This window comes from Ovis aries, chromosome 10 (genome assembly GCF_016772045.2).
Source record: "Ovis aries strain OAR_USU_Benz2616 breed Rambouillet chromosome 10, ARS-UI_Ramb_v3.0, whole genome shotgun sequence".
Lineage (NCBI taxonomy): Eukaryota > Metazoa > Chordata > Mammalia > Artiodactyla > Bovidae > Ovis > Ovis aries.
This window is the reverse complement of record NC_056063.1, coordinates 12,010,330-12,037,879: the sequence shown is the minus strand read 5'-3', so window position 1 is coordinate 12,037,879 and position 27,550 is coordinate 12,010,330. Positions and strand designations below refer to the sequence as shown.

The 27,550-nt window shown below is 48.8% G+C and overlaps 1 long non-coding RNA gene across 3 annotated transcripts; it reads left to right on the top strand.

The window, feature by feature from the left end:
* Nucleotides 1-10,883: 10,883 nt before the first annotated feature.
* Nucleotides 10,884-26,623, top strand: LOC114116684 (uncharacterized). Of its 3 annotated transcripts, none has more exons than XR_003590533.3 (5): nucleotides 10,884-11,163; nucleotides 11,280-12,119; nucleotides 12,492-13,917; nucleotides 18,100-18,176; nucleotides 23,445-26,623. It is a non-coding gene; the product is annotated as an uncharacterized LOC114116684 (long non-coding RNA). The 3 variants fall into 3 exon arrangements; XR_009595109.1 differs by lacking the exon at nucleotides 10,884-11,163 and having other exon boundaries at nucleotides 11,211-12,119; nucleotides 23,445-24,648; nucleotides 25,415-26,623; XR_006060907.2 differs by lacking the exon at nucleotides 10,884-11,163 and having other exon boundaries at nucleotides 11,211-12,119.
* Nucleotides 26,624-27,550: the final 927 nt, after the last annotated feature.

Here is a 27,550-nt window from a genome sequence, read left to right as displayed (position 1 = left end):
GGCAAAAAACATCACAATATTGTAAAGTAATTAGCCTCCAATTAAAATAAATTAATTAATTTGAAAAAAAAAAACAAAAAAAGCAACACCCCTCCAACGGGTCCATCACACTCATTTGCCCAGCGCCCAGCACCTCACGCCCTGAGGGGCTGCTCCCCGCAACAATTTCCACACCCACTTACAGCAACGATTCCAGAACACTGGGCTCCTGTCAAAACGAAGCTCCAGGTGCCACAGAGGCCCCGTGAGAAGCCTCTTAATTTGAAAAAAATTTAGGCAAGAAAAATTTGAAAACTTAAAGGAAAGAAAATCTGAGCTGAGGGCGCTGCTGGGGAAAGTCCTGGTTTCCTGAGGAAGCCAGAGTGAGCGGGAAGTTCCAGGCTGGGGGTTCCAGGATGCTGGGGGTGGCCTTCTCCACACCCTCGAGGCCACAGGGCCTCCTAGAGTGAAGGTGTTGGACGCCCACGTGTCCCCAGCTCCAGGGCAAATGTACCTTCACAAATGAGCTGTAGAAAGCAGAGACCAGGGCCACAGAGTAATTGAGAACAGACAGGTCTGGGGAAGAAAGGAAACAGGGGATTGTGAGTGTCTGTGGCTGCTGCCAGGAGGCAGGGAGGCCCGGACAGTGATCCCCGTCAGCTTGGAGGCCAACCCGCCCGTCTGTGCCTGAGACCAGGCCCCTCTCAGCGCCCAGGGCCTGTCCCCAGAGCCCCGCGGGGTCGAGGCGGCAGGAAGGCCTTCTCCCAGCGGCACAGCCAACCCGCCCCAGCATGTCCGCCTCTCTGCTCTGAGGCTCCAGCCCAGACCTCACCCAGGAAGGGGAAAGAAAAGACCCACGTGGGAGACCGAGTCACAACAGGAATCTCCTTAGGACAGAAGACGGAGGTGTGAGCTTTCTCTGTTTTCGAGCAGGGCAGTGAAAAGGAAGACTGTACCAAGGATGGGGCTTCTGGGAACACGTTGGGCTTTGGAAGTCTGTGTGCCCTTGACCGGGGCTCATGAGGCGCCTGGGTGGGGATGGGGAGCGCTGACCCACGGGCACGGGGGATACGTTCAGACAGCCGAGGACCCCCAGCACCTTGGTAGGTACCCCAGCAGGGCCTGCGGCCGCCCCACTCCCACATGGGAAGCAAGTCCAGCCTCGGGGGGTCTCCCAGACCATCCACGAAGCCCCGCTTGCTGGGCCCAGCTCATTCCACTGCCAAGCGGGGGGTCTGGGGACTGGAAAAGAAGCCCACGCTGCCAACAGAGGGGACTTTGTTTCCTGGGCTGGGCTGGACATTTTTCTCCTCTCCCTTCACGAGGGGACAGGGCTATGGAGAGCAGAGTGTGTTATTGTTATTTTCAGCTTGGCAAAACCGTAAATGTGAGAGTTCACACTGACAGAAAATAGATGGTCTTTTCTCTGTGGACCATCATGTGCTGCTCAGACCAGGCGGGCAGCTCCTCTCAGAGGTTGCCAGAGGCATTGTGGGCCCTGCTCTCCTCAAACGCCCACACAGAAACAGCACCCAGAGGTCAGGAGCGAGCTGCCCGCCGAGGTGGTCACAGCTGGTTCTGGAAAGAACAGGAGGCTTTGCCACAGCATAGCCTAAGCCCTCCCTCCCACTGGGCTCCAGGGTTCAAACCAGGGCCTCCGCCCACCGGGGGCCTCCTCACCCCAAGCTGCTGACGGCTGTCCCATCCCTCCCTAGAGGAAGAGTCTCTGTTTCTGGAACTTTCAAGACGACTCGTCTAATCTTCATGACAAGTCCATTCATTCATTGACGCGGTCACGCATTCATTCATCAGGAAGAGTCTCTTTTCCCAGAACGTTCAAGGCATTTCAAGACTTTCATGACAACAAGTCCATTCATTCATTGAATCGGTCCTGCAATCGGTCATTCATTCTTGCAATGCTTATTGATGGCTCTTCTCTGGGGGTCAGAGAAGAAAACAGGACAGATGTGGCGTAGGAGCTGCTGAGGAAGACAGAAAGTAAACAGATAAAGACAAAAGGGATGTATAAGTGGTAGCAGCAACAATGGTAACCACTGGTTATTAAGAACTCATGATGTGCTGGGCAAACACGAGCTCACTTAATCCTCCCGATTGCTACTTTTCCAGAGAGGATTAAGGAACCTGGCCGAGGCCACACAGGTGGTACGTGGTAGAGCTGAAGTGACAGCATCCGAAATGCCCAAACCCGGCTCCCACTGAGGCAGCCCTCAGCTTGCAGAGGCCCCAGGAGCCCATGGTGGAGACCTGAGAGCTGCCCTAGGAGTCGGGCTGTTTGCAGAGCCCTGGCCTGTTCTGCAAAATCAAGGGCTGGTCTTCTCAGGAGTTTAAGTCAGGCCTTCAGGACAGGCAAACACTGCTGACTCAGCTTCTACTCTCGCCACTGACTCAGACACAGTAAGGTCCTCTAAGCCTCCCCAAACTCCAGAGTCTAATGCCTGATGATCTGAGGTGGAGCTGATGGAATAATAATAGAAATAAAGTGCCCAATAAATGGAATGAGCTTGGATCATCCCCAAAACATCCCCCTCCTCCTCGATCTGTGCAAAAATTCTCTTCCACAAAACCAGTTCCTGATGCCAAAAAGTTTGGAGACCGCTGCTGTCAGCCCATCCTGCCGGGCAGGGTCCCAAGGATCCAGAAAGTCAGACTCTGGTTACCAGAAAGGCCAGATGCTTCCAAAATCGACTCAGGCAGGAAGGACTGTGACATGCATACAGCTTTAGAGAAAAGGGAGGAAGAGCTTGGACCCGGAGTCAACAGCCTGACTCTGAATCCTTCTCACCAGCTGGGTAAAGATGATTAAGACACTTGATGATCACATGTTGGGAGTTGGGGGACCCAAGAGCTGCTCCTGGGTGGGGGGCAGGGGTTGGGGGTTGGTGTCCAGCCTGGAGGAGCGCATGTGCTGTGAGTGGGACCAGGCAGGAGGACCTGAGTCAGAGGACCTGCTGGTTGGATGCAGGTGGGCTCTCGCCTGAGCATCTGCCCCGCCTGCGAAAGGAGGGTGACTTGGGTGTGCAGGGGCAGAGTGAGCATTGAACAGAAGCCCCGTCTAACCCCCAAAGGAGGAGGTCATCAATCGGTTGTGCTTGTTAGACTAGTGAAATTAGGTGACGGTGACTCAACATCTCGAAAGATCCAGGGGAAGAACCCCCAAAGTCCAACATATGATCTGAGGTCGACAGCTGGAAGGGGCCAGGACAGGGGTGGGGTGCGGGTGCTGCCAGGGTGGCCAGTCCTCCAGATCCCCCACCTATCCCTGGGGAGAGTCAAGGGGGTACCTGAGAACCTGCGGCTTGGGGCGCCGCCCCTCCCCCACTTCCAGATGAGGCCCGGAGAAAGGCCGAGCACCTTCCCAGACGCTGGTGGGAACTTTTCTCTGTTTCTCATCATCTCCCGCCTTGCTCGACAGGCAAAACCAAACCATAAACCATGGCTTTCTCCGTGATGAGGCCCCACGTGAGTCATCCCCACAAACTGCCTTAGAATCCAAGTGCTGGGACGGGCGGTCTCAGTGGGCGGGAGGAATTGCTCAATAGTGAGAAAATCCGGTGGAAACATATCCCCAGTGTCTGGGCTCCCCCGAGTCGCCAGCTGCTCTGGAGAGGCCCGGACCGGCTGGAGGCAAAGGCACAGGTCTCCTTCCACCCCTTGCAGGCCCTGGCGAGGAGGCACGGGAGGAGCTCCTGCCCTCAGCCTCTTCAGCCCACTGCCTGGTTCTGTCCTCACACATTTCCCTTGTTCCCCAGAGCAGCCACCCTTGGTCACTCCAGGCATCCAGGGTGGGTTCTGTAATGAGCTGCCCTCTCAGGAGACTGACCCAGGAAAACCAGAGCCCAAGGAGGAGGCCAAGGCAAGTTCTGGAAGCAGGCTCAGGCCGACCCAGCAGGGTATCTCAGGGCCCCAGCCCCCCGGAATGTGGCCTAGAAGGGTGGGCATGGTTTTCAAGGCTCAAGCCTCCTTACCCTCCAGTCTCGCCTCCCATGGGGCAGGGCACAGTTGGAGGGGAATCAGAGCCACCTTCTGAAAAACAGAACCCAGGCAGGTCCTGGCTGCCCGACTTTAATGGCAATGCCATGTGTGTGGAACACGTGTGCATCCCCGCTTCTCTGCCCTCTCCCTCTCTTATGGACACACACACACACATCCTGAGACCCAGCCAAGAGCCAACAGACAACCAAGTGCTCCTTCAACAGGCCTTCACTTCAGGCGAAAACTACGCTGGGGCAGCCTGGGTTTTCTGTCCTTGCTCAAGTTTTCCTTCTGAAGTCTCACCTCTGATGGGCAGGGGGATGCACTAAAATTCTCTTATGCCAAAGTTGTGCCAAGAACAATTCACATCCGTGAGAAAGAACTCATTGGCCCGCTCCCTCTCCACTGTGCTGACGTGACCACCGTCCCCCTCCTGGGCTATAGGGTGAGAATCGTGGCCTAGATTAGGACACCGGCCATGGGTGGGCCCCCAGCACCTTGGTGGGGTGGGGAGAGAGAAAGGGACCCCTCTGCAGAAGAGGTATGAACCAAGGCCAGCAATGAAGAAATGTTCCTCAGCCTCTTTGTTCTCTGTTCCTTTTTTTAATGTTAATCTATACCTCGTGTGGGTTTTTAAAATTTATTTATTTTTGGCTGCGCTGGGTCTTTGTGGATGCTCAAGGACTTTCTCTAGTTGCGGTGAGCAAGGGCTACTCTAGCTGCGGTGTGCAGGCTGCTTCTTGTGGCTTCTGCCACTGCAGAGGGCAGGCTCTGGGGCCTGGGGCTTCAGGAGTTGCGGCACATGGACTTGGCAGTTGTGGTCCAATAGTTGCGGTCCAGGGACTTGGTTGCCCCTCAGCGAGTGGGATCCTCCTGGACCAGGTATCAAACCTGTGTCCCCTCACTGGCAGGTGGATTCTTATCCCCTGGACCCCTGGGGAAGTCCTATCCTGTGTTCTTTCCGGCAACAGGCAGTCAGGTGTGGTCACAAGACAGAACACGGAAGCAGCTCAGGGAAACGAAGTTTACCATATTCATGAGACCCAGAGAGGGAGGCCATCAGGATGCAGCCGTGCAGTCAGGAGGCAGAGAATAGGGTGAAGGAAGAGCTTAGGTTGTGGCCTTTATTGGGGTTTCCACAGGGAAGGCAAGGCAGAGCAGGATGAACAGCGGAGGCCTGGCTGGTTTGAATCATGCCAGCACACTCACGAATGTGACCCCCTTGACTCAGCATCGTCGTGAAGAGCTCCAGTGAAGACGACCGAGGCGGGTGGGAATGCGGGATGGGAGGGAGGCCCACGAGGGAGACGACATATGTACACGTATAGCTGATTCGCTTCGTTGTACAGCCGAACCAGGGCAACGTTATAAAGCAATCACACTCCAAATAAGTGGGGGCTCTTTCCCGGAGTGGGCAGCCCCAGAGGGATGATGAGCTTGACGGGAATAATGAGCTTGATGGGAATAATGAGCTTGGGCTGACCCACCTGAAGTCACAGGTGTAACTCAGAACTGAACCAACACCGAGCCAAGGCACCTGGCCCAACGTCCTCCGTCCCACCTGCACGACGCATCTGGTGTTGGAGTTTTTATGAGGCTGGCTCAGTTACTCCAGACCGTGTCAAAGTATCATCTAGGATTGTTACTCTCCTTGGAGAGTGCGGCCAAGACATCGGTACCACCCAGCCCATGGTCAGCCCAGGGGGCAGCATCTCATGCTTGTCTGAGGTTGGGAGATGCTGGTGGCAGCCGTGTGGATGTGGAGAGACCACCAATGCATCTGGTCTCTGGACCGTGGGAGAGGACCAGCCCAGTGGCCACAAAAAGGCAATGAGTCTGAAAGTAAAAGCAGACAGCAAGTACAGACAAGCATGGCAGCTTCGCTGATTTCCTGTGCGGTCACCACGGCCAGGTAGGCACGGTCACGTCGAGTCTGAGTCATCAACCAGCCTGGGTTTGGGGGGACTGAGCTGTGTTGGATGGAAGGCTGCCTGAGGAGAAAGCAGCCATCCTGCTGGTCATCTCTGGGCCGTGTTCTCAGCCACACCTGCCAGCTGTCCCTTCAGCTTGAGAGTGAGGAGGCCCTGAGGTGAAAACTGGGGAACACGCCTGCGGTGACCAACCTGCTATACTGGACTCTGGAGTTGATCACTCTGAACCTCCTAGGGCATGGCAGCCCCCTCCAGGATTCTTGCCTAGAGAATCCCATGGACAGAGGAGCCTGGCGGGCTGCAGTCCGTGGGACAGCAGAGTCAAACACGACTGCAGTGACTTAGCACACGTGCATACAGGGAAATTATATTCATCATGATAATGAAATGAATAACCACGGCCAGGAAAAAAAGCAGACAATATTGAGCTTTGCATGTTATCATTTTGCCAGTAAGAATTCCTCATCCATAAAATGAAAAGCGACTCACTGAATGGGAGAGAATGTTTGCAAATCTTGTATCTGATAAGAGGATAATGTCTGAAGTGTGTAGAACTCACGCAGCTTTGTAGGGAGAAAAACAAACAATTCCATTTGGGGCAGAGGATCTGAATAGACATTTTCCCAGAGAAGCTATTTTCCAAGGGAATAAGAGGTATATGGGCATTCTGTATCTTCCTTTCAGTTTTGCTATGAACCTGAAACTGTTTTCAAAATAATAAAGTCAAAGGAAGGAAGAGGGAGGGAGGAAGGAGAGAAGAGAAGGGAGCGATGGATAGTGGAGGAGGGCTCTTATAGCAGCGTGTCAAGGGTGGACTGGTCAACCTGGAGGGGGCGCTGGAGATGGAAAAAGCATTATTTTCCAACCATCCTAGAAGGCAGTGGCAGCCCACTCCAGTACTCTTGCCTGGAAAATCCCATGGATGGAGGAGCCTGGAAGGCTTCAATCCATGGGGTCGCTGAGGGTTGGACATGACTGAGCGACTTCACTTCCACATTTCACTTTCCTGCATTGGAGAAGGAAATGGCACCCCACTCCAGTGTTCTTGCCTGGAGAATCCCAAGGATGGGGGAGCCTGGTGGGCTGCCGTCTATGGGGTCGCACAGAGTCAGACACAACTGAAGCGACTTAGCATCAGTAGCAGCAGCAATACAGGTTTCCTGGTGGCTCAAATGGTAAAGAATCTACCTGCAATGCAGGAGCTATGGATTTAATCCCTGGGTCAGGAAGACCCCCTGGAGTAGGGCATGGTAACCCACTCCAGTATTCTTGCCTGGGAAATCCCACAGACAGAGGAGCCTGGCGGAGCTACAGTCCATGAGGTCACAAAGAGTCAGACACAACTGAGCTACTAACACTTTAGTAAAGATTGGAAGAGGCAAGAATCATCAATGAATATTAAAGGAGATCTTGATAAGGAACAGGATATTTACATGGTCTTAGTGTGTCTTCCCACAAATTGTGTGTTAGTTACAGTAAAAAGAAAAGAGAAAACAGGCATTCTCCAGTGGAGAGATTAGACTGCAGCTTGACAAAGCGCTCAACACTAACATCACCAGTGAGGGACAGCGTGCACGTCCAGATGTAATGCTCTGAGCAGGATACTACCTAACCTCGGACAAGTTCCGGCAGAGTATAAATAACCTGGATCTAACCATGAGAAAACAGCAAACAAACCCCAGCTGAGAAATGGTCTATTTAAAAGGAGAAAAAGGAGAAAGGGACTGTATTCTTCAAAAACATCAGTGTCTTAAAATGCAAAGGAAAGCTGTGAAAATATTTTGGATTAAAGGAGGCCAAAGAGACCTGACAATCAGATGCAATATTTGGCCCTAGACTAAACCCTGTTGTCGTTTCAGTCGCTAAGTCGTGTCTGACTCTTTGCAACCCCACGGACGGCAGCCCGCCAGGCTCCTCTGTTCATGGGATTTCCCAGGCAAGAATGCTGGAGCAGGTTGCCATTTCCTTCTCTAGCTGATCTTCCTGACCCAGGGATAGGAGTCATGTTTCCTGCATTTGCAGGCGGATTCTTTCCTGCTGAGCCACCAGAGAAGCCCAGACTAGATCCTGTATTGAAGGTCAAAAAAAAAAAAAAATGCTATAAAGAACATTTTTTTAACTAAGTGACAAACTTGAAGCGTGAATGGTGGTATTGTAGCAATGTTAAGTTTACTGAGATTGATAACTGTACTATGGTTTTTAAGAAAATACACTTCACCCTTAAAAACATTGAAAGGGCCATGACGTTTGTAACTTTCCATCAAATGATTCAGGAAAAAAGTGTGTGCGTGTGTGTGACACACACACACACACTTACACACCCACACTTACACACCCACACTGGTACATACACACAAATGATATACGTGTACATTACCCACATTCACATGAGTGAATCTGGGTAAAGGGAATACAGGTGGTTTGATGCTATTTTTTGAAAACTTTCTATAAATTTGGAGATTATCTCCAAATTTTAAAAAAAAAAAAGGTTTTTTAAAAATTGCAATTGAATATAGAAGCCTGGAGTTCCAAGGAGAGAATTGGACTAGAGACAAATACAGGAGCCCTCAGGACATAGGTGGTGTCTAAAGTCGTGAAAACAGATAAGAGCCACTGGAGGAGACAGCCTCGAAGAGGAAGAGGATGGCCAGGCCCACAGCCAGGAAACACTGGTGTCAGGAACCAGACAGAGAGAGAAGAGCCCACTGAGAAGCAGAGGAGAAGAAGTGGGTGGCAGGAAACCAGAGGGGTGAGGTGTCACGAAAAGCAAGAATACAGTATTTCAAGAAGCAGAGGGGCCAACGGTGACAGTCGTTGCTAAGAGGTTGCCTAAGATGCAAACAAAGATATGACCACGGGATTAAGCAAGATCAGGCCCATGAGGGACATGAACAAGAGCAGCTCCAGTGAAATCACAGTGAACGAGGCCAGATGCTGGTGGCTTCCACCTTGTCAACACAAGGGAAAGAAGCAAAGCAGCGTCGGAAGCTGTTGTAGTCGGTTCCTATCACTGCACGCCTCATAGAGGACAGTTACCGTGTTTGGTCACTAAGGACCTATATCTTCTGGCTCGCACCCCACACCCACCTTGTGAGGCAGAGTGAACCTCTCCCTACAGAAACCCAAGTGTCAGATGCTGGCTCCCCCAGCTCCCTGGCAGGTAGACCAGATATGTGGCCCGGCTCCGTCCCTCACAAGAAGAAGCTGGGATGAAGCACAGACAGAGCAACCTTCACACCCAAGTTTTACTGTGTTGGTTCAACTTGGGGCCAAATTTACGTATTCTAAGCCTGGCGAATGAAAAATTGATCATTTGCCTTGAAAAACAAATTATTCTGTTGCTTGTAATTCAGTCTATTTGGGTAAATAGAAGGTACGCACGCATTCTTTTGGTTGAAAATCTGTGAATATGGAGAAAAGTTGTCTTGTTCCTTCATTTATTTATAACAAACACTATGTTCCAGGCTCTGTTCCAACCCTTTTGTAAATAAAGATTTATTTAATTCTCAAAAAAAAAAAAAAAAAGTTGGGAGAGCTCAGGAGGTATCCTGGCAGTGGGCAATGGTGATCAAGACAGTGAGACCCCAGTTCCTTCAGGCCTCGGGGGTTCTGTTTCTGAACAGAACTCAGAGCCCAGTGTTGGGATATTGGCGGTGAGCCCTAAAGCAAAGGAAATACGTCTTCACCACACAGGTCCTTTGGCAGGAGTCAGGGTGCTCTACCTGGTAGCCCCGTTGATTTTGGAGGTGCTGTGAGCTTCCAGCGTCTAATAAACTCTCTCCCTCTGTGCAATCAGCCAGGGTCAGTTGCTTTTGCTTTCAGTCATGAACCTTGACTGAAAAAGGATCTTGCAATTTCTTGGCTAAAGAGGAGATTCCTTTCTGCCGTCTTGCTCAAATTCCGCCTCTCGAGGGTATATCAAGTATGCAGTGTCCCTGGCCAGTGGCCACTGCGGACAGAACAGCCTCCCAGTGGCCCCCCTCTGAGGCTGTCCCTCAGCCCTGCCATCTAAGACCTCCAATGTCCCAAGTACTTGGCCACCTCATTGCCCCTGGAGCAAAATACCCCGATCTGGATGTGTGTGCCTGCTCCCCACTTATCTTGGCTTTCTAAAAAACCAGCGCTCCCCACCACCGCTGCTTCTCCAGGGACTCCTTGGAGCCTGCGGTTTTCTAACTACTTTGCCGTGGAGTGTGGGAAAAGAGATAAGGGAAGCGCCCAGGTTGAAATGCTTTCAGAAGCCTCTTGAAGGTTTGCCTCTTATTAACACCGGGTTGCCGTTCTCTGCATGAAATCAGACCGTGTCTGTCATCACCCTGGGCTGATGCAGGATGAATCAGACCCTGTAGATGTAGGGAATCCTCAGTGGTCTCTCCAGCCTCACTTGGCGCAGATCCCAAAGCAACTGAACAGACCAGCCAGGATGGATTTCTAACCATGACCCTGACAAATGCCAAAACCGCGCTTTGGCGCCGCCTCCTCAGTCCTCTGAGTCTCCATACGGCGGGTCTTTCCCTTCACATGTGACTGTGGCTCAGAAGCCTGACGCCTTCCCAGAAGGTTCCCCATACGAATTGCCTGTGTGGTCTCTGAGGGAGCCTCCTACTGCCTCTGCAACTTGAGGGCAACCAGCGTCAGACGGCAGGGTATACTCTGTGCTTGCCCTGCTCCCACTGGCATAAGATTCCTGGGGCCAATTTTCATCTATGCCAAAGAACTCTTTTGCCATATAACTTATCCCTTTGAAATATCGCCATTTCCCTTGAGGTTGATCACTGATTTTGTAATCTCCTTGAGAAAAGTAGGGCATAGAGAGAGTGGGAGGGACTTTCGATGTGACAGAACTATGCCAACTCAGGGCCCCCTGACACCCACTCTGGTCTGCCCACATCACCGTGGATGGCATCATCCACTGTGCCTATCCCTTGGTGGATAAAAGCTCCCAGTTCCTCCATTTCTTCTTCCTCTTTCAGCCATGAAATGAAGCATTCTTTGGAAGCACAATGTTCCATAAGGACACACCAAGGCAAAGTTATGATGACTAAAATCTAGACCAAGAAAAGATAGTGTAGCTTTGCCCTCAAAGAAAAGTAGCTTATAAAAGAGAGAGAGAGAAGTGGCTTATTCTCACTATTTTCACCCCAGACTTCCAGTTCATCCTGCCCCCAACCCTCAGCAACTGCGAGTCTGCTCTCTATGTCTGTGAACCTGTTTCTGTTTTGTGGCTCCGTTCACTTGCGTCATACTTTGGAAATCACATGTAAGTGCCATCATATGCTATTTGTCTTTCTCCTTCTGACTCAAGTCCCTTAGGATAATCATCTTTAGCTGCACCCAGAAGTGGCTTACTCTTCACACAAGACTTGTGTTGTTCAGTTCATCAGGTCGGGGACCACTGATCCGTTTCTCCCGGTAGAACTGGCCCACACCAGTCGACGATGGAGACGTCCACAGTGCAGACTGGTCTACACCAAAGCTGAGACATCTTCCCACCTGCGGGGCTGCCAACAACGAGGCTGGACAGAGGGTAGGGTTTGTGGAGTGGGAGTATGCTGGAGGTACCCATGAGGCCAGAAAAACGCTATCCAGCTGAGCTGTAGGGGGTGGTCACCCCAGCCTCCCTTCACCTCCTTTCCTGGGGTCGAGAGGTTCTGGAATGCTCTAGCCTTCTTGTTTCTGACCCCACAGATGTCTCTCCCTCTCCCAGTCCCAAACTATGGCCTGTCAAAGTGTAGGGCTCTGGGACTGCCCCCAGCTCTTCATTTGACAACCGAGGGGACCTTGCTTCAGACCTTCTGCAAAGGCAAAACGTCAAGTGTTCTGGGGCGTGACGTGGAGAAAACACTTTGGATTCGTACGTGGGGCTCTTTGGACCAGCCTGCAGCCTAGCAAGGGGCTTAAAGGAGAAAAATGGCTGGAAACCTCGAGGGAGCTGACCTTGCCATTCCTCTGAATTCGCCCCACCAGAAACAGGGCTGAGAGTTCGGAATGGATGAGGAGCAGAGCAGCAGCCTCTTGGTCTTGGAGTCTAGCTCTGACGCTCACAGTCCCAGGGAGACGCCCCAGCACCTCATCTCCTCAGAGTCTTGGGGGCTCTGACGTCAATGAGGGTCCTCGCAGCAGCGCCCTTCTGAGGAAAATCTGAATCTCCTTCCAGCCATCTGGTGGCCTCGGACAACATCTTTCCCAGCTTCCCTGCTGCTGAGGACACACGAGGTCCCTCTCTGTTTTCATATGGGTTTTCTTTCTTTTTTTTTGAGGGGGTGGACTGGTTTGTTTCAGTTATTTTCTTCTTTAGTTCTGGGCTGCACTGGGTCTTCGTTGCTGCATGTGGGCTCTTCCCTTGCAGTCTGAGGGCTTTTCTCTAGTTGCGGCGTGCCGGCTCTCTAGTTAAGGTCGGGGCTCAGTAGCTGTGGCACACGGGCTTAGCTGCCCCTTGCCACGTGGGCTCTTAGTTCCCTGACCAGGGATCAAACCCACATCCACTCCATCGGAAGATGGATTGTTAACCACTGGACCACTAGGGAAGTGGCTCGAGTTTGCTCTCCACCCACCATCTCTTTGACCCCAGGCCCTCCTCTCCTGCAGGAGCAGACGGCGGATGCCAAGTAGAGTCTCCACAGTCAGTTGGTGAGAAATGCCAGACAAGCCGTGTCATCTGGGGTACATGAAAGTCTCGCCCTGGAAGGGACACCACAGGAAACAGCAGCCTCCGTGGAGCCAAGAGGGGGGCGCAGGATCACCTTTGGGGAGGAGGGAGCTAGTCCTGGGCCTGCGTCCCCGCCACCAGGCTCACCGTCCTCATCCTGCGGCCTCGCTCTGTCCACGGGCCAGGACTCACTGTAACTTCATGGTTTTGCTGACTGCCAGCTGCCTTGTCCTTCCTATTCCCACACCCACGGCCACGTGTGGCCCCCTGGCTGTAGTTCACCTGCCCTCTCCCAGCCCCAGCCCACACAAGGGGATGGAGAGGGGTGGGGAGAGAGGGGAGGCGCAGAGGGAAGGGCTGCTTCAGTGCCAGGCGCCTGTGATGGACCCAGAGGAGACTGGAAGGGCGGGAAGAACCCAGGGTGGGGCCGGGCGTCCCATGAAGCCACCCAGCTGTGAACTCAGGGTCCTGGCAGAACCTCGTCCTGTAGATTTCAAAGCTCAGGGGGCTGGTGGGTACAGACCCAGGGTGACACTCTACAATCCGTGAGCTGCAGGCACTAGTCACATTAGAACCCCTAAAGCACTGCTATGCTCCACAGCTTTACTTTGCAAAGGGAGATCTGAGGCAAAGGACCTGAGCTTTCTCTGGCATACATTTTGAATTGCACTAAAATTGGGAGATTTTTCCCTTTCTATTCACAGCCTGTCCCGAAAGGATAAACACCTCAAGAAAGATCAGTAGCTTTGGGACGCTGTGCAGTGGGAACATTATCATTCAAAACTTATGCTTCTTCCACCTGCCAATGCAGGGGTATGGTTTCGAACCCTGGTCCAGGAAGATCCCACATGCCTCAGGGCAACTAAGCCCGTGAGCTGCAGTGCCTAAGCTCGCTCACCATAGACCCCGTGCTCTGCAACCAAAGAAACCACCACGATGAGAAGCCCATGAACCACGAGAGTAGCCCCAGCTCGCTGCAACTAAGAAAACCCGAACACAGCAACCAAGACCCAGCGCACCAAAAACAAATACAGAAACCATTTTTTAAAAGTGTGATTCTTTGTTCCCAAGCGAGTCTCTTTTCAAAGATATTTATAACTTATTTAATGTTAAAATAAACACAAATAACCATCCTGAAAGTATGACATCACTGAACAAACGGAGAAAAGTTTTTTTTAATGTTTTTTTTTTTATTATTAAATGTTAAACTCTAAGACTCCTACAACTTTGGCGTGGCAGCTGTCTAAGGAATAAAAAGGTGAAATGACTCCTGAGGTTGCTCTCCTCACACCTAGTGAGTGGGGAGATCAACAACATTTTCAATTTCCTTAAGCATAATGGAAATGCATATTTGAATCTTCAATGGTGAGTACATAAAAATCTACAAAGAAAGTTAATTACCCTACTTAATTACCCTTAGTAATCACGCTCAGTCGCTCAGTCATCTCTGACTCTTTGCAACCCCATGGACTGTGGCCTGCCAGGCTCCTCTATCCACAGGATTTCCCAGGCAAGAATCCTGGAGTGGATTGCCATTTCCTTCTCCAGGGGATTTTCCCAACCCGGGAATCGAACCTGTGTCTCCTGCCTCTCCTGCACTGGCCGGCAGCTTTTTTACCACTGCACCACTTAGGAAGCCCACTGTTAGTAATTAACCGACCCCTGTAAGTTTATATTATGGTTTTTCAGTTTTTATTCTGTTTCCTCATGCTCCCTTTTGTTCCTCATTGGTCTCACCTCTGCTCTTTTCCTGGTTCTTCCTTCTCTCCTACCTAATCCTCACAGGAATGGGCACACTCAACCCCAGCTCATAGCTGCTAGACAGCTTTGGACTTCACCTCACAAACCAAAACAAAAAGCAAAGAAAATTAAAGCTCACCTTTACCTTGGTTGCTGGAATTTTTTCCTTTTAATATACTAGCACATTTGCTGCTTATTCTGGCTCAGGTTGGAAAATCAAGCCCTAGCAAAGAGAAGAAAGATTATAAGCATTGTGGGTGGTATACCATGCACTTGGTTTTTTAGGTATATGCATAGAATGAGCAAGCCTCAAGGAACAAAATCATAAGCCAGCCTGCCTTTACAACCATCCTGCTGGACTAGTTCTCCTGCCCTGGATGAAAACTCAGGCAAGTCTCGGGATTCTTTTGGCCCTCCAGTGAGAAATTAGAAGGCCCAGAACCTTATAATAGCCGAAGGCCAGCTTCATTTAAAGATTCAGTGGAGATCCTTACCCTCGGCTCAACACTATGTAGGCAGGAAACCTGTAGTGCAGGAGGGAGACATAATTTGCTTTTCTCTTTTCTTCATCTGTTTTTCCAACTTTACTGTTTACTCATCCTTCACCATGTTGCTGCTGCTGCTACTGCTGCTGCTAAGTCGCTTCAGTCATGTCCCACTCTGTGCGACCCCATAGACGGCAGCCCACCAGGCTCCCCCGTCCCTGGGATTCCCCAGGCAAGAACATTGGAGTGGGTTGCCATTTCCTTCTCCAATGCAGGAAAGTGAAAAGTGAAAGTGAAGTCGCTCAGTCATGTCCGACCCTCAGCGACCCCATGGACTACAGCCTTCCAGGCTCCTCCGTCCATGGGATTTTCCAGGCAAGAGTACTGGAGTGGGGTGCCATCGCCTTCTCTTCACCATGTTGCTAACCATCATTTCTAAGCCCTCCTGGGTCTGAGGGTGGGGAACCAGGGAGAAGAGAGAAGTGGGGCATTGGAAGAAGCCAACTTTCTCATCAGGTCCTGTTATGAGTTGACTTTGCTGCCTCTGGAATGAGGTGTTGGAATCTGCCTTCGTGTCATGAGACGGGCATGGGTTCTTAGTACCTACCCCCAGTTAACGGGACTCTCTTACAGTCCCCTTGATGAGAACATGTGTGTCTGTCGTCTGGTTGGTCTACAGGAAGAGCACCCCGGTGGAGGGAATGGTGGCAAAGGCCTTGAAGTGGGGGCACAGTGTGGACGTCCCAGGAACAGAGGCGGCCCTTTGGCTGGAGCTCAGGGATCGGGGAGCAGTGGGAGGAGATGAGGGCAGAGAACAGTGAAGACTGGATCCCGGGGGACCCTCTAGACCAAAATTCTGGCTGTGCTCTGGGCAGGGTGAATGGGAAGCCATGGGTGTGGGCAGGAGAGACATGATCTGACTCCAGCTTTGAAAGGATCACTCAGTTCCCTTTGTGGAGGAGAGGTGTGGGGGAAAGGGGAAGTGAGAGAGGCTGAATGTTTAGCTGGCTGAAAGGAGATTAACTGGGAGGCTTTGCAATAATCCAGGTGAGGAGGAGGATGGCTCAGGCCAGCATGGAAGTGCTGGAGGTAGTGAGAAGTGAATGGGATTAATTTTGAAGGCAGTCAATATCACCCTTGAAGGACTGGATTAGGAATATGAAAGAAAGAAAGCTGACTCCAAAGTCTGGGGCCTTAACAAGTGGAAGGAGGGAGTTGGCCTCAGGAAGTTTGCATATTTGAGATAAAGATGGAATCAGGAGTTTATCTGGACAGGTTAATTGAGACATAACTTTAGCCAATTAGCAGCCAAGCTGGCAGTTAGGGCCATGAGTCTGGGGTCAGCCTAGAGATATAAATCTTAGAGTCATCAGTATGTAGACGTCATTTAAAGTCAGGCGACTGAGTAGATCAGATGGGAATGAAAGTGGATAAAGAGAAGTCCAAGGGCAAAGCTTCGAGGCCTCCAACGTTCAGATAGAGAGATACAGAGAAGAACAGCAAGTAGGAGGAGAACCAGTGAGGTCCCAGAAGCCAAGATGAAATAAGCCTTCAGGAACAACCAACTGTTTCAAATGCTGCCAAGGTCAAGAGTATGCACTGGCAACATGGGGATCATTGGTGACCTTGACCATGGCTATTTTGGCAGAGCAGTGAAGACTGGTTTAAGTGGGGTCAGGGCTTCCCAGGTGGCTCAGTGGTAAAGACTCTGCCTGCCAAGCAGGGGATGCAGGTTCGATCCCTGGGACAGGAAGATCCCCTAGAGAAGGAAATCAACCCACCCCAATATTCTTGCCTGGAGAATCCTGTGGACAGAGTCGGACACAGATACATACACAGGTTCTAAGAGAATGGGAGAAGAGGAAGCAGAGGCAGAGAGTGAGACAAATCTTTTGAGGACTTTTGATCCAACGGAGAAAAGGGATGCAGGAGCTGGAGTGAAATATGGAGCCAATGGAAGTTTGGGGTTTGGTTGTGTTTGTTAATGAGACAGGAGACATGAGGGTGGGTTTGCGTATGCTGATCGGAACGATGCAGGAACTGTCAGTGTGAAGTGTTCAGGTGGACCAGAAAAGGCTAGATCTAGAACATCAGAGGGGTTGATCCCAGATATTGGTCTAATCACAGCAAGGAGGGCAGAGGAGACAGGCACCAGTTCAAGCAGGATGGTGGAGGGAGCATGTGGAAGCTCTATTCACTTTCCCAGTGAAGCCCAGAGCCAGGTCATCAGCAGACAGAGGGAAAGGAGGGAGAAAGGAGGAAGAAAGATGAGAAAGTGTGAAAAGGCAGTTTAGGAGAGAGGAAGATGGAGTCAGGTTACTGGGCAAACCTAGGGCCACATGAGATACAGCGTTAAGTGAAACCAGCCGGTGGGGGAATGTGTGTTTCTGCAGCCCCTTCGGCAACCTCGAGCAGGCATGGAGGAGAGACACCAACTTCAAAGAAATGCAAATAAAGATGAAACACCATCTTCAAAAAAATTCACTTTAATAGCACATATGTTTAAAGTATCCTCAAAGGATACCAGGAAAGAGTAAAACAGAAACTCTTCCATGTATCTCCTAAGAGTGTAAATTGGTACAATTAACTTGAGAAATGATTCCCTGAGTCTTAAAAATATTTATTTTACATTCTAGGAATATATTCTAAGAAGAGAACAAAAAAATGCACACAATGATATTTGTGGAAGTACTATTTACACTTGGGGAAAATTGGAAACAATTAAATCACTAACATGAGGGGAGGGGTCACGAAAATAACAGGATAACCATCTCTGAAAGATCGGCATTCACTGAAACAGATGTTCACAAGAGTCTTTAACAACATGAACAAATCGTAAGATATAAATTTATAGCTACTACTAAAAATAGGATAAAATGCGTTTTTAGAAGTCACTGGGAAAACTCCAAAATGTTCATTGTAATTATCTTTGAGTAATAGTAAGGTTATATCTGATTTTCATTTTCTTCATTATTGCTTTCTGTAGTTTTCAAAATGAGTATTTTTATCATAATCAACCAGAACAAAAATGCCATGCTTAAAATTATAGTCCATCCTTAAACCAGGAGGATGGATTTGAGATATTGGGGTTCTCTTTAGTCACTTGTCCCCGTAGTCTCACATCTCACACTGTGCAAATTGGAGGCACAGCTAAACATTCCCTCCCAAGCAGCCTCAGTTTACCTCATTAGAGTTGACAAGGCAAACTCAAAAGCTTTAACCTGAAGAGAAAATGGAGTAATTCATTTACAATGAACTATGTATTGAAGGTATTCTTATTCTAGATTAATTAGCATCTCCTAACTTCTTTTTTTTTTTCTAGATTTGAACCAGCCCTTCCCAGAATTTGGAGATAGTCTTCGGGACTCAGGAACATTTAGACTCCAGCAGATATCCTAAGTAAGGTTCATAAAACTCTTTTTTAAACTGAAATACAGTTGATTTACAGTATTGTGTTAGTTTCACAGATATAGCAAAGTGATTCTGTTATATATTTTTTCAAATTATTTTTCTTTATAGATTATTACAAAATATTGAATACAGTTCCCTGGGCTGTACAACAAATCCTTGTTGCTTACCTACCTTATATATCAGTTCAGTCACTCAGTCGTGTCCAGATCTTTGTGACTCTTTTCCAGTGAGTCAGTTTTTCAAATCAGGTGGCAAAAGTATTGGAGCTTCAGCTTCAGTATCAGTCCTTCCAATGAATATTCAGGACTGATCTCCTTTAGGATGGACTGGTTGGATCTCCTTGCAGTCCAAGAGACCCTTAAGAATCTTCTTCAGCACCACAATTAGAAAGCATCAATTCTTCAGTGCTCATCCTTCTTTATAGTCCAACTCTCACATCCATACATGACCACTGGCAAAACCATAGCCTTGACTAGACGGACCTTAGTTGGCAAAGTAATGCCTCTGCTTTTTAATGTTCTGTCTAGGTTGGTCATAGCTTCTCTTCTAAGGAGCAATATTATATATAGTAATTAGACTACTCCCTCACACCAGATACAAAAATAAACTCAAAATGATTTAAAGACATAAATACAAGATAAGATACCATAAAACTCCTAAAAGAGAACCTAGGCCAAGCATTGTCTGACGTAAATACTAGCAATACTACCCGATTCAATGGACGTAAATGTTGGCAGAGTCTGGGAGATGACGAGGGACAGAGAAGCGTGACATGCTGCAGTCCATGGGGTCATAAAGAGTCAGACACAACTCAGTTACTGAACAGCAACAATATTTTCTTAAATCAGTCTTCCAAGAAAAAGAAATAAAACTCTTTTTCTTGTAAATTCATGAAATTCCCTGGCCATTCAGTGGTTAGGACTCTGCGTTTCCACTGCAAGGGGCATGGATTTGATCCCTGCTTGGGGAACCAAGATCTTGCATGCTGTGCACATTTTAAAATTAATTAATTAATTAACTCAGCCATGAAATACCTCAAAAGGAACTTTTCCTCACGTATCAGTCAGCTGTCACTGCATAGCAAACAACCCCAGAAGGTCAGTAGCACACAAGCGTAATAAGCAGGCATTTCCCTCATGCACTTGGGTATTTATTCAATGGAACCAACGTGATACAGGCCAAGCTTGACCCGGCAGCTCGAGTTTGAAAGTTGAGACCAAAATTGCCCCAATTGTCTCTTATTCTCCTTGGACCAGTGGGCTAGTTTGGCATATTCTCATGATGGTGGCACATGCATAAAAAAAAAAAAATTAAGCCCAACCAGGTAAGCACACATCAAGTCCTTGCTTGTTGTCTGTTAATAGCCCATTGACTGAAACAAATCATGTGGCAAGCACAAAGTCAAGGACAAATAAATTCTACTCCTCTTGTGGAAGGAACTGCTGAATCACACACAGAAAGGATGTGAATACAGGGACAAGGAGAGAATGAGCCAATAAATCAACCTGCTATAGCCAGGAAGGAGAGCAAAACAGAGAAAGTGCAAGCAGGAACGGTGGAAATTAATTTACAAAGAGTAAATTCTTCCATCAAAATCGAATCACGGACAGCTCCCATTGCTAGCTGTTCATACTTTCTCAACACCGCTGTGGAAACCCAACAACCCCCGAAGCTCCAATACTCAGTCCTTGAGCATTTCTCATCCCCAGCTCTTCCAGAGGAGAGACAGGAGCCAGAGGTACAGTCTAGATGGGTCAGCAGGTTAGCGGGCATCATTCTAGAGAACAAATTCGCACCTTGGCTTTTCTCTATCCCAGGAACACCAGACACGAAAGCCTCTCCCTCTAAGCCAGCCTCAAGGTCACCCGCCTGCCCTGCAACCCAAAGCCCCTCAGGGTAATGAGGAAACGGGTACAGGGGCCACTTCCTCAATCTTCCCTATGAAAGCGTAAGTGTTAGTGGCTGAGTCCTGTCTAACTCTGCAACCCCATGGACTGTGGCCCATCAAACTCGTTCTGTCCATGGGGTTTCCCAGGCAAGAACACTGATGTGGGTTGCCTCTTTTCCATGAGGCTCCATCCAAATGGGAGATTCGAGGATTCTCTTATCACAAGGGGTCCACCATTTATCTGCATCAGGAAAAGGAGCATGTCTTGATGCCATTGTTAACTGCTAAGTCAAGTCTGATTCTTTTGTGACCCCATGGACTGAAGCCCGCCAGGCTCTTCATCCATGGGATTTCTCAGGCAAGAACACTGAAGTGGGTTGCTATTTCCTTCTGCAGGGGATCTTCCCCACCCAGAAGCCACATATCCGGCATTGGCAGGCAGATTCTTTACCACTGAGCCACCAGGGAAGCCCCCTTAATGCCATTAGAATATGCTTGATACAGCCCGAAAATCTCTTCCTCCCTTTCTCTCCTCTCCCTCTCTGTCTCCTTCCTTTCAAGCCCACTTCCAATGCTGACCTGAATCTCCAGCAAAGGCCCAAATCAGTTCAACTCAGAGCTTTGGGGCCAGAGATAGCTCTCAAGGACTGAATACAGGAGCTTTGGGGGTTCGGTTTCCACAGAGGTGCTGAGAAAGTGTTAATAACTAGGAATAGGAGCTGTCCATGATTTGATTTTGATGGAAGAAATTTACTCTTTGTAAATAATTTCCACCTTTCCTGTGTGCATTTTCCCTGCTTTTCTTTCTTTCCTGGTTGTAGTAGGTTGGTTCATTGGCTCATTCTTCTCTTGTCCCTGTATTCACGCCCTTTTCTGTGATTCAGCAGTTCCTTCCACAAGAGGGGAAGAATTTCTTTGTCCTTGACTTTGTGCTTGCCATGTGGCTTGTTTTAGTCAATGGGCTGTTAACAGACTACAAGCATGGACAGTAGTAATTTGCATTCCCACATTATACTGGAGTTGTTCACGAAAGTCAGCAGTTCTACCTTCTGCTCTGAAATACAGTTGTTGAGAGGACTTGACTTTAGGTTCAGATAGACTTGAACAGACACCTGTCTCCTCTTCTCACCTACCACGTGACCTTAGGCAAATCGCTTAACCCCTCAGGCTCCAGGGCTTCCCAGAATCCACCTGCAATGCGGGAGACCTGGATTCGATCGCTGGGTTGGGACGATCCCCGGGTTGGGACGATCCCCTGGAGAAGGGAACGGCTACCCACTCCAGTATTCCTGCCTGGAGAATTCATGGACAGAGGATCCTGGCGGGCTGCAGTCCTCGGGGTCGCAAAGAGTTGGACATGACTGACCGACTTTGGATTCACTTCAGGTTACTCATGGGTAGAATGGGCTGATAACAATGGCTACCTCATAGGACTACTGTGGATCTGATGAGATAAGATATGAAAGGGCTCAGAACAGTGCCTGCCACATGGTCCATGTTCAGTCAACTGCAGCTGTAACAACTGATATGTAAACCACAAACCTCCAGTGGAAGAGAGTCAACCCTGGTGAGCTCTGAGGAGCAGAACCCCGCATCATGAATTTCACGTTTACAGTATTTAAAAAACTTAAAAGACTGGCTCCCACCATGGAGATAAAAGAACAGTGTTCAGGCCAGTTTGGAGTTAACCACTCCTGGGTACTCAAACGTTCTAGTGGGAATTTTTGTGGTCTGAGCCATACTTGCAAAAACACAGGTGTCTGTGGCCAGTAACTTAAATATGAAACAACTGTCACCCAGCAACAAGCCAGGAACACCTGTTGGAGTCTGCTAGATTCCACCACGTGGCACAAACCTGCTGTTTCTTCTTGCATCCCTGGGTAGATCAACAAACTTTTCATGCAGCCGATTAAGACACTAGTTGTCATCACAACTTCACTTTTGTTTGTCTGTTTGTTTTGTGGAGGTTTTTTTTGTTTGGCTGGTTTTTTAAAATTGAAGTATAGTTGATTTCCAAGTTATTGGGCTTCTCTGGTGTCTCAGCTGGTAAAGAATCCACCCACAATGCAGGAGACCTGGGTTTGATCCCTGGGTTGGGAAGATCCCCTGGAGAAGAAAGGCTAGCCACTCCAGTGTTCTGGCCTGGAGAGTTCCGTGGACTGTATAGTCCACAGGGTCACAAAGAGTCAGACACGACTGAGCAGCTTTCACTGTCACGTGTACGGCAAAGTGGTATATATATATATATGCTCTTACTGAGATATGTTGATATACATATCTATACTTTTCAGATTCTGTTCCGTTATAGGTTATTACCAATTATTGAGTAGAGTTCCCTGTACTATACAGTAGGTCCTTGTTGTTTATCTATTTTATATACACTAATGTGTATCTGTTAATCCCAAACTCCTAATTTATCCCTCCACAGCTTCATTTTCTAAATGAACCTCCTTTTAGTAAATTTAAAATATTTCCTAGCACCCTTGATTCAATTCAATAAAGATGTGTGGAGTGTTTACACTGTGGCAGAGGTTGTGGGTACGTAAAGCAGAGAAAGAATGAAAGTAGGCTTGAGTTCTTGCTATGAGACAACTTTGTGGGTGTTTATAAACCTCCTGCTCTACATTGTTTGAGGGTGGATTCAGAGAAAGATCACTTGTGTGACTGGGAGTAAGAGGGTGAGTTGAGACATGTAAATGCTTCATGTAGGAAAAAGGAGGCCATTTCAGGGGCCTAAAACAACAGAAGTGTCAATCCTGTTTTAGCCTAGTGCGACATTCCTGATCAGCCTATGGCTTCTTTCACGTGGTGATTCAGGCACCCAGGCTCTTTCCTTCTTGGGGACCCATCATCCCTAATGGCCTCAGAGTGTCCTGAACCGTGACTACAGAAGGGAAAGAGCGTGGAGAAAACCCATGCATGCTCGGTCGTGTCTAACCCTTTTGTGACCCCATGGACTGTAGCCCACCAGGCTCCTCTTCCCAGGCAAGAATACTGGAGTGGGTTGCCATTTCCTTCTCCAGGGGATCTTCCTGACCCAGGGATCGAAGCTGTGTCTCCTGTGTCTCCTGCATTGGCAGGCGGATTCTTAACCACTGGGCCCCCTGGAGAAAACCCATCCACTTTTTAGAAGCCCCCGCCCAGAACCAACAGATTCTGCCTACTCTCAGTCCACTGGCAAGAATTAATCTCGTGGCCACTCCTGGGCACCAGGAAGGCAGGAACCTGGAGTCCTCTTTCCTGCATCAATTCCCTAAGCATAAGCTAGCTAAGCATATGTGTGTCATACATCGCTTAAATTTCTTGCCTATTTCCCCTACTCTGACATGAGCACCGTGAGAGCAAGGATTTGTTTCTGTTCATTGCAGAATCCCCAGCTGGTGGTGATGCCCAAAGTGAAACTCGGAGGAGTCACCCAGGTGCAGAGGTCAGAGAAAGGCCATGCCAAACGGCAGATGGAATGTGAAAGGCAGGATGTGTCAGGGCACGGTGTATTCAGAGAGCTGCATTTGCCTACTCAGGCAAGAGAAGGGTGTGGTCTGGGCCAGGGCGTGGTAGGAGCCTGGGTGAAGGGTCCAGAATGGGCAGGGCCCTGGCCTCAGGCTATGGAATTGAGATATGTCCTTAAGTACCACACGACCCAGCTGCCAGGTGGCACAGTGGTAAAGAATCTGCCTGCCAGTGCAAGAGATGCAGGTTTGATCCCTGGGTCAGGAAGATTCCGTGGAGTAGGAAATGGCAACCCACTCCAGTATTCTTGCCTGAGAAATCCCATGGAGAGGGAGCCTGGTGGGCTACAGTCCATGGGGTTGAAAAGAGTCAGACGCAACTGAGAACACACACCACACAACCCAGAAATTCTACTCCTAGGTATATACACCAAAAAAAGAGAGAGAACAAAAAGGAAAAAAAAGGTTATGTCCGCACAAAATGTTCACAACAGCCAAAAAGTAGAGACAGCGAAAATGTCTACCAACAAATGAAGGGTGGTAAATCAATACAGTGAAATAGTCCTCAGCCATAAAAAGAAGTACTGATTTGTACTACAACTTGAATGGACCTTGAAAACGTTGTGCCAAGGGAAAGAAAGCAGACACAGAAGGCCACACATGGTGTCAGCCCATTTGTATGAAACAGGCAAAATAAACGAATCCAAAGAGACAGATGTAGGTGAGTGGCTGTCAGAGGCCGGAAGGAAAAGGGAACGGAGGGTGAGGACTAGTGGGCACAGGGTTTCTTCCTGGGGAGATGGCAGTGTTCTGGAAATAGATGGTGGGGAGGGTTGCACACCCCTGTGAATATACTAAAGAAAGCAGAATTATACTTTTTAAAAGGGTAGCCTCTGTAGTATACGAATTCTACCTCTCACAGACTTTTTAAAAAATTTATCCTTAAGACATTAAGGAAAGCATGAAAGGGTTTCAAGCAGATGATGGTCACATGGTGAAAAATGATGCTGGTGATTATGTCAGCAGTGGATGGAAGAGGATGAAGAACAGAGCGTAGAGCCTGGCCCTCCCAGTGAAACGAGGCAAGTAGCTGAACTAAGGCCCTGGAATTAACCCACCCCAGGTGAGTCAACACTGGGTCAAAAGACCAAAAAAAGAAAAAATGGAGAAAGCACAGAACCAGCTTGGCAGCTTTCCCTGTAAAACCACATCTTCTATGTTATGCCAGCAAAACATGCACAGAGGGAATTTCCCTGGTCCAGGTGATAACAGTCTCCAATGCAGGAGACCCAGGTTCAATCCCTGGGTCAGGAAGATCCCCTGGAGAAGGGAATGGCAACCCACTCCAGTGTTCTTGCCTGGAGAATCCCATAGACAGAGGAGCCTGGCAGGGTTCACAGGGTCACAAAGAGTCAGACGCAACTGAAGGAATACTACTTTCACTTCACTTTCAGTGATTAGGACTCAGCGCTTCCATTGCCATGGGCCTGGGTCCCATCCCTGGTTGGGGAACTAAGATCCCGAAGCCAAGAAACAAACAAACATGCCCAGAGCCTGAGAAGTACCAGACCAGCTTCCAGCCCTGCTCCTTATACTTCAGGAGCTGCTAAGTCCCTCATGTGGCTCCTGCTGCTGGCCCCGAAACTCATCTCCAGCCTGCCTGTCTTTTCATCACCAAAACATGGAGCGAGTTTCCAAAGTTCTCATCCCTGACCATTTGCCCTGTGCGGTGCTGGCTGCTGGCTCTGCGGTTGAAACTTGGTCATTTTTCTTTTAAAGTACTTATTAGTTTTATGTACACATTAGAAAGCTACTTACATATCCTTGGAATAGCAGAGAACGATGTTGTGTGGATTGCTATGCGATTAAGAATCTGCTTGCCAATGCAGGAGACTCGAGTTTGATCCCTGGGTCAGGAAGATCCCCTGCAGGAGGAAATGGCAAGCCACTCCAATATTCCTGTCTGAGAAATCCCATGGACAGAGGAGCCTGGCGGGCTACAGTCCATGGGGTCACCAAGAATTGGACACAACTGCATCAGCACGAAAGTGATACAGGCAGGAAAACAGTATCTGTCAAATTTGACGCCTGCCCTACAGCAAACTCGACAACTCGGTTGGGTTTCACAAATACCTACTGTGTACCAGGGGCCAAGGGATATGGACTAAATAGGAAAATCATCTATGTTCTTAGGAAGCTCATAGGCTGATGAGAGAGAATGAGGCAGACGGGTGAGTTTACAGATGTGCATTGAGTGAGGGATGCCCCTGTGTCCAGGGTGAGGGATGCGGAGAAGCCACCAGAGGCTTTCTAGAGGGACTTCCAGTCTGGAAGGACGCCACAGTCTGTGGGCCCTGGGTCTGGCTGTGCATTCCTCAGCTCAGGGGAAAACTTCCTGGATGAGAAATCTCAGTGGACACACAGAATAAAGGTGGGGAGAGGGAGATGGCGTTACAGAGATGGACCAAGCAAGACTTTTCAGGCACCATCCCAAGACTGGAGAACAGGGAAGTCCAGTCTACAGTTGCCTTTGGGGAGCTGATGACTGTGAAGGGCCCCGAGAGAGCCTCTTAGGCTGCTGAAATGTTCTGTATTTTGACTTAGATAATGACTGAAGGAGAGACAGCGTGTGTGTGTGTGTGTGTCTTTAAGACTGTACCAGAAAGCAAAGCAAAACCCTAGCCTTGCTACAATAACTGGATTTATTCAATATGTATACTTTTAATAGCACAAAATTATTTACCGTGTATTTCTTATTTATAAATGTTTTCTTTTTTTAATTGAAGTATAATTGATTCATGAGGAGGGCATGGCAACCCACTCCAGTATTCTTGCCTGGAGAATCCCATGGACAAAGGAGCCTGGTGGGCTGCACAATCCAGGGTTAGTGAATGAAGCAACTTGGCACAGCACAGCAGCTGATTTACCATGCTACGTTAGTCTCAGGTATACAGCAAAGTGACTCAGTTATATATGTGATATGTAATATATATATTGTGTGCATTCTTTTGTGTGTATAACGTGTATTCTTTTTCATATTCTTTTCTGTCATAGATTTTTATAAGATATCGAATATAGTCCCTTGTGCTATACAGTAATTCCTTGTTGTTTATCTTTTAAATATAGAAGTGTGTATTTGTTAATCCCAAACCTCCAATTTATCCCTCCCCTAACCTCCACGTGTTTTCATCTATGTGATCTCATTTATTTCTCTAAGCCTCACTTTATTTAGGACACGTGTTTTGTGCCAGAAACTCAAACTTGAATGGATTAAATAACTTGCTCAAAATCCTCCAACTAGAAAGTAGCAGAGCCAGGATTTGAATCAGTTCCCCTAGCTCATAATTCAGGTAAATTCCTGTTATCCCAAGCTAGTTTAAAAACTGGGAGCTATTAATGCCGTGTTCTGGGGCTTCTCCAGTGGCTCAGCAGTAAAGAATCCACCTGCAGTGCTGGAGTCTCAGGAGACACGGGTTCAATCCCTGGGTCGGGAAGATCCCCTGCAGAAGGGCATGGCAACCCACTCCAGTATTCTTGCCTGGAAAGTCCTCTGGACAGAGGAGCCTGGCGGGCTTCAGTCCGTGGGGTAGCAAAGAGCAACTGAGCACAATGATGACAAATTTCATCCCTAAATAAATTTGACTGTTCTGGGAACCAAGCTGGGAAGCTGCCCGGCTAGCTGCCTGCATTGCTGGCTCCTGTAGAAAGAAACTCATTCTATGTCTTTCTCCTGGTAATTCCTGGTTCTTCTTTTCCACATATTCCCTGGGCCTGAACTGGGAAGCAAGGGGAGGCTGGAACTTCACTCCTCAGCTCCTTCTCTGGAAGCCATGTGTTCCCACGACAACACTGATCTTGGTCCTGAGATTGTTAGGCACCAGCTGGAAGAAACCCGGGGTTTCTTTGACAAGGGGCAAAGTCTCTGAAATCTCCCAATCACAGTCCCAAGGAGCCCACGCTCAGCCTTGAAGGGCAGGAGGCCAACAAACCCAGATCTTTGCCGGGGACCAGCTGGTGTGATAGGA